The sequence below is a fragment of the Cydia pomonella genome, chromosome 13 (genome assembly GCF_033807575.1).
Source record: "Cydia pomonella isolate Wapato2018A chromosome 13, ilCydPomo1, whole genome shotgun sequence".
Taxonomy (NCBI): domain Eukaryota; kingdom Metazoa; phylum Arthropoda; class Insecta; order Lepidoptera; family Tortricidae; genus Cydia; species Cydia pomonella.
Window position 1 is genome coordinate 10,368,095 of NC_084715.1, and position 8,094 is coordinate 10,376,188.

Consider the following 8,094-nt stretch of genomic DNA (forward strand, 5'->3'; position numbering starts at 1 on the left):
GGGCTCTAGGGTGGGTGGGACCTTATATTATATCTTCAAATGAAGTGACTCATATAATATCGATCGAACTTCACTTCAAGAAGTTCGTTTGATCATCAATTATATTTCGTCACTTCATTTTTCAGATATAATTTTATATTAACCATGTAGATGTTTAGAGATATAAGTTTTGGTTGAAATAAGCCGAAAGCTTTGGCTGTCTGAGTATCTGGTTTAAGTTAAGACGTTCCTTCTAACTAGCACATGGACGCCGGGACGTCCCAAAGAGAGAAAAAAAAAAAAAAACTTCCCAATTTATATGCCATGCCAATGACCGCAGGATTTTATTTTATTTACTGTACGTTACGTATACACCGTACTAACATTAGAAATATATTATTAAAAAACATCATAGTGAGACACTAAAAACATATATCTATCTTAGTCCGAAGTAAAATAAGTCATTCGGGTGAAAATTATTTGTTAATGTTAACCATGGTGATAAACCGAAATATTTAGTATTTTTATTTATTTTTTATTTATCTGAACTACTGTATTTGCAGTTAGGCCGTTACTCATATAAAGTATCCTTGGTATGAGATATTCATATTATAGTTTAATTTTTCAAATTATTAGATTATAAGTTAATCGCCATCTATATATGGCTAGAATTTATTTATTTTCAGGTGCTAAAGATTTATTTTGATCAGAATTTATTTATTTTCAATTTCTAGAGATTTATTTTCATCAGTTGTATTAAGTTAGTGTCCCAAATATACCATATTTTGATGTTTTGAGTTATATTATTTAAAATCGTATTTCAGTCGTTTAACTTTAACCAATTCTATAATAAAAGAAAACAATCTGATGATCCTTTTTTATGAAAACACATGATACTATTTTAATTGACTGCTAAAGAAATCCAGAAGTATGGTAAATGAAACTGAACCAAAATTAAATCAATGCTTTAGCGAACAACTGTGTAATGGGTTGTGTTTTAAGCCATCAAGTAATTGAAGTTATTATCACTGTATCGAACGCAGAGTAGCCCACCTGCGTAGACTGCAGACCAAGTTCAGGACATAATATGTGTACACAAGTATACTGTGGCAATTGAGTTATGAAGCCTTGTTTAAAAGCATAAAGAAAGTTTAGGTATGTAGGTTCAAAATAAAAAGTACGTATTAGGTATGTACACATGATACATATGTATATATATATATATATATATATATATATATATATATATATATATTTTAATACACCTTTTAGGATATCAAAACAAAGCCTAATAATCCCGTTTCAATTTGTTGTTCACAATGAAACATAATTCACTAAGATTCTATACACTTTGTGGTCTACTTTACATTCAGTTTAATTCGATTTCAAAAAGTAGAATTAATTCATAAAACGTCCATTTATGAATGTATGAAAGTTCACTAGCGGTCCTTGTCCGCGATACGGAATTAAAGAAGACAGGCGGTACTACTATTGATATCAACTTCAGACTCGTCTAAGAGTAATAATAACTAAAATAAGACGTAATTTATGTCAACGATACAACCCAGCGTTACCTCCAGACAGGGTAGGATACGTTGTATTCATTGAGCAGATGGCGACAATGAGAAAATTCAGTTATTAGGCTCATGCACACGCATGTCGGCTTACAGCAGCTCCTGCTGAACGAATAGTGACACAACGAGTCTTTGTAGATACAAAGACTCACGCGGCCTAGCGCGTTTTAAGATTTTTAATTTAAAAATAATAGTTTTTTATTTTATTTTCTCCAAAACGTGTCTAACGTCATTAAAATGCATTAAAATCTCTAATCTATTCAAGAAGAAATATATTTTGGATTTTATCAAATGCAAAAATCCATCATGTTCTTGAAATATAAGAAATATATGAACGTGCAAAAATCCATATGCTTTCGGTTAAGATATGAAAAAATAAATTTATAAGGCTACTATAACTACTACTCAACTTTCGAAGTTATTTCTTATATAACATTATAATTTACCCAAATTGAAATGTTTATTATTGCGCTCATATTGCATATAATAAATAGGGCAAGGGCCAAGGCCCATTAATGACATCGGAATATATTTATAAATTAATTTTATATACCTAATGTATATTCGAGCTACTCGTATTACGGTGCTAAGTTAATAATAACCAGTTAAACCTGAGTAGGTAAAGTCAGCGTACAACATACATGATCAGTAATTAGCTTAATAAACATATGTACATGACTCCATGTGACAAGTCTTTTCATTCGAATAAAGATAAATAAGATGACCTTTTTCCTTTTATTAAATATTAATGACAGCATGACACGATTGACCATATTTGCACAAATATCGGTGCTGTAGCTGGTATTCTCTCAGCGCAAACTAAACTAGCACAGCAATCAACCACGATAACAATCCATAGTTTTTCACGTATTAAGCATCAAATCTCAAATGCCCTCTATTTTTATTTTATCCAAATATTCGCTCTGTCGGTAACGAAAGACATAGACGTAATGTTGTATATTTTTATAATGTATAAAAAATACACTTATAGAATAACTGGCATAATAAAATAAAAAAATGTATTGCTACTGTGGTTGTATTGCGAGTTTAGAAAATAAATATTATTTTTAGTGATTCGGTCTTAATTTTATGAATGACTATATTAATTATACAGTAGTATAATTAGATTACAGATACTAAATGTATATGTACATATATTTCAAACTTAGCAAAAACATATTGCATAACCGTTTTGAGTGTTTTAAGTCTAGTGAACGTATTGCATAGTACCATCGCAATGGCTGGAAGAGTACCGCGACAGACACATGAGAGTTGAACCATACATTTATTTATTTATTTTATACGATTTCTATTACCTAATTAATTATTTAGTTATTTAAGTAGTAATCTGAGGGGTAATCCTTTAAAGGATAATCAGAGGGTAATCGTCTTGTTGTTTTAATACAATTAAATAAATATATGAATAGGTATTTACCTAGTTACCGATACATTTTACAACCATAAAAATAAACACTCAATGTCTGTGAGAGATGCGAACAAAATATCTTAATATGTGCAATTCGCCAAAATGAAGAGAAAACCATATTCTGATTAACTCAGATGGATGGTACTCTAGTGGTGCTTGACACTGAGCTCTTGCAAGTTGTTCTAGTAAATTGTGATGTAAAAACTCGTCTTCCTCTAATTCAATTGAAGTAAGTGTACTTATTATAATTCAATGATTCAATTGAATTAATTATCCGGTATAACTTTAAGAAAAAAATCTAATTTTCAAACAGATAATAAGTACTTACTGGCATCGCCAATAAGCGACCATGACAATTACTCATTTATATCAAGTTTTGTTATATCTTATTTTGAGAAATAAAGATTCTTAAAACTGATATTATAAATAGGTAGTATTCATTTGGTTGACTCTTTTTTATGCGATTTAATATAGGAGTAAACCAAAGTTGCCCATAACATTATTGACGTACGTAGCCATATTTTTATAGTTCGATTTATGAATGTTTCTGCATATCATAATGATTTAAAAATCGACACCAAAAAGTATGCACTGTCAGGGCACCACTATACATATTAACAAGATATTTTATCAGGATTAAGTTTAGAAATTGCTTTCAAATCCATTACAGGTCTTTTATGACGTATAAGAGTTTAAATATTGTACGTCAGAAAGAATATACTTTAAATAATACTGTGACGTGATGTAGGTACACGTAGCAATTCCCACTTTTAGAGACAAGTTATACCTACCCAATGTATTAATATTATATTTATGTGGGTAGTGTAGTATAAAAACAATGTACTATTGTGTTAAATACAACATTTGTGAGTCGCTTGTTGATTTACATTCAACCTATGGGCGGGGATTCATACTTCTTTTTTCATTTAATACCGTACTATGGGTTAGGTGTGAGTAAAATTTGGATATATTTTAAGTGTTGGGCCGTCTAAAACCAAATAAAAAGAAAGCCTCCCTCGGCTTTATAACACAACATTATTCCCATTTTTAAGGCAATAAATTTCCCACAAAATATATGGGTATTATGAAAAATGCACCAATATGAATGTCTAGGCCCTTTGTTTCGTTGTGCGTTGTGCATTATCCGATCTTTTGGTTCACGACCAATCGCCGCGCCGGGCGAAATCGGTGTTCGAAATACGAACAGACTTTCCTTCGTGTTGGTTCACGACCAACCCCCAGGATGATTTTTTATGCCTTTGTTTCGTTGTGCGTTATCCGATCTTATACCTTCGTGTTGGTTCACGACCAACCCCCGGGCGAAATCGGTGTTCGAAATACGAACAGACTTTCCTTCGTGTTGGTTCACGACCAACCTCCAGGATGATTTTTTCCATCGTGTTAGTTCTCGACTAAGCTCCAGGATGTATGTATGTCCTTCAAGTTGAAGGATTGCACAACGATATTAAAAACAAATATATGTATATTGCACAACGAATTCAATGAAATCTCACAGCTAACACCATAGTAGGTAACGAAGATCGTTATAAAAAATGTGGTCTTGTGCCGAAGTGTTCGGCAACTAGACCGAGGTGTGGACGCTACCACGCACAAATAAAGAATGAAGAGCGCAGCGGTCGCCGCACGCAGGTAACCAGTAAGCGGAAGTGGGCGGAAATTGGTTTTCACAGTTTTAATCAAAATAGTTACTCTTAAATGTGTGCGATGCTATCTGTACAATAGGGAAACTACATGGTTAATATAAAATTATATCTGAAAAATGAAGTGACGAAATATAATGAAGTCCCATTTTACGAGGTTACACTATTACTAAACTACCGATTATCGGTAGTCACTTCGCTGGGCAAATTAAAAGAGGAGGCCAATTGCGGTAATAGTGACCGAGGGGATATTGGATTATGTTATCCCACTATAACAATATTGAGGTAAGTGAAACAGCTTATTTGGTTTTGAGTTTCAGAGGTATCTTGGTAAGCTAATATTTTATTAAAGCAATGTGAAATTCAGGGTGTGGCCTGTACCACGAGCAAATATTTAAAAAATATATTGTTCTCCTCAAACGATAAAACTTTAGTTTAATAACTTTTAAAAATTATGCATCCTTTAGACTTCCTGTTTTTCATACAAATTAAATATTGTCTTCAATGTACGCTAAAGTCATTGAAATTGACGTTGCTTGTCACAATTGTCACGCTATTAATATAAAAAAAATATTAGAATAAACTTTAAAGCATACTAAAAACACAAGTTATTTTTAAAAGTTACTTACAATTAGATTGAGGAGTAATAAATAGTAATACCTACAGATTAATTTATTGGCCTTGTTACAGGCCACACCCGGAATAACCAGAACAAATTTTTGATACAACATTTTATTCTTATTAGAAAACTTTTTTGACTTCATTCACCATAATATATAAAAACCAAAAATTACTGATTTTATTTAACCATCTTTTTCAATGATTTGAAGCTCACATTCACATTCACGCGAAAAGGCGATGGAGAAATAGGTAGCTGTTGCTAGAGAATGTGTGTAACCTAATATTACTTATACTATAGGACCATCAGTGACTTATTAGCAGACATAGAAGTTTTTTGTGGCACAAACCAGTGTCTGAGAAAATGAAATATCGATAAATCTGTTATCGATAAGTCAGACATAGATTAATAATTAAAAGTTGTAACTTCTACTTGCTGTAAATTACCGAGAAATATCAAGAATGAAAATCAATTACAAATCGGTACATGATTTCTTTATGAACTACATATATTTAGTACTTAACAATAAAATCTTAAACTGTAGTATACAATGCCAAAAGAATAGCAAACTACCAATATATCAAAGAAGATATCGAACGTGTTGTGGACTTCTCATACAATGTTAAAAATATCTATAACGTTAAGGTAACATCGATAACGGACATGTCGATATTTTATTTTTCCTACTCCTCTACTGTTATCTGTCATTTATGCATTCACTAACACGAATATAAGAACATACATAAAAGGTTTCAAGAAAAGTCTATATTGTCTATTCCTCATAAAAGCTCTTGTGCTTTTATAAGCTATAACGTTACTGCGATTAATGGCTACCAACCTAACAAACTTACAAAATATTCATTTGGTTGCATAGTAAAAATAATTACTTCATAAGTCAGAAACACGCATGTGACACCCGTAATATAGCAACACCCATAGACTACGAAGACCGCTTAGCGTTGCTTGTTAGTCTCCGTAGGCTACGGTGGCCAAAATTGAGAAAAAACTTTCCAAAAAATTAATTTAGCAACTAGGAAGTACCAGGGCCTCATGAGTTACGAGGAGGTGTCGCCGACCGGCCGGCCGCGGCCCGGGGCGGGCCGGGCGCGTAACAAGGTATGCTCGCGCGTCTTGGCTATATACTTTTGCTGTAATTTGTTAACCTAAATTAAGATTTATTTTTGTTGACTCGTAGGAAAAATATTGTATGCAACGTTGTATAAGTAGGTCAAAAAATTCTCGTGGCGTATTCCTTTACAATGTTCGCCTACGCCTTCGGCTCCGGCTCACATTGTAACTCACGCCACTCGCCTTTTTTGACCCTTCTTATACAACTGTTGCATAAAATACTATTGTCAATCACTTCATTCTGCCACCAAAACTTCTATGTCTGCTTATTAGAAAATTAGGTTTAAATACCTTTAGTCGTTTCATTGACCTACATCTGCAGCTTATTGGTTTATACTACTAAGAATATCCAAAAGCAAAAATGTAAGCAATACGTGCCTACTTCAAAAGAGCTACGCACATAACAAATGCGAGTAAAATAATGTGATTTCCTCCGAAGAACGTTATTGAGGCTTTATGAATATTCAAACTGGGTAATCGCTGGTATCCAAAAGGTCTTAACTTAAGAGTGAAAATATGGCTCTTTTGACGTTTTTACAATAACGATAATATACAGGCTGGTAAATAGGATTAATTTGTGTCAGCTTCCCGGCGCGCTGCAGCCACTTAGACTGAAATAATAGGTAAGATCACGCCAAATTAATTCAGATTTTCGGCTTGTTGGTAACGTTCCGATGTGGACAATAAAGTGCTTTATAGAGTAAATATCTCCTAGCTTTCTGAAAGGGATATAATGCCTAAAAGAGGCCTTTGTCCATTAGTGTGGCTTATAAGGATAGTTTAGACAAATTTCAGACCGTGGATGCGACAAAACTTAAGACTGAGTCGACCATCCAGTGGCGCCATCATTAGGGGAATTGTGTTGTCGAATAAATTAATCCATTTCTGTATAATCCAGTTTATTAATGTTATAGTCCTACTGATTCCCCTACGTTTGGTCTTTTTTACATAGTTTTATTTTGGTCAATAAAAGTAAGTAGTATGAAACTATATCACATAGATCAAAAATTGGGGAATAAGTTGGACAACAATATTAATGTACCATCAGCCGTAAAAGTGCATGGCGACTTTATCAATGAATTCATTCATGATTTCTTCTTCTTCACAGCTGACTATACAATTTATACAGAAATTAATTGTTCTTTTAGAAAACACAATGAGGGCGCCACTGGACAGTCAACTCAGTCTTAAGAGCAAAAAGTACATTATTCGACACGAGAAATTTAATAAACCGTTCACATATTGCTCATGCTCCTGCAGCAGGCACACGTGTCACTCTTAGGACTCAAATGGGCTGCCGCGCCGGTTGGCAAATGTATGTTTCAAGGTTGCACGGGTTGCCACAATGTCACGTGACCGCTGAAGTTAGGAGTAAAATGTAAACATAAATAAATAATAGTATTTTATACAATCGTGATATAATAGAGAGCTTTTCAGTCGAGTACCGGGTTTAGGCAAAGAAGCTTGCTGAGTTGCCTAAGTAAGGTACGAGATTGAAAAGCTTGATTATATCACTATTGTATACAATACTTTTTCTATGAGTCTACAAAAATAATACTTTAAACTTATAGAATCTTATAGGTAAACAAACCAAAAGTATACAGCTATTTAAGATACGCGAGCGGCCGCGATACCTTCATACTCGTACGCACCCCGGCCGCCGGGGCCCGGCGGGTTGGTCAACGACACCTTGTAACTCATGAGGCC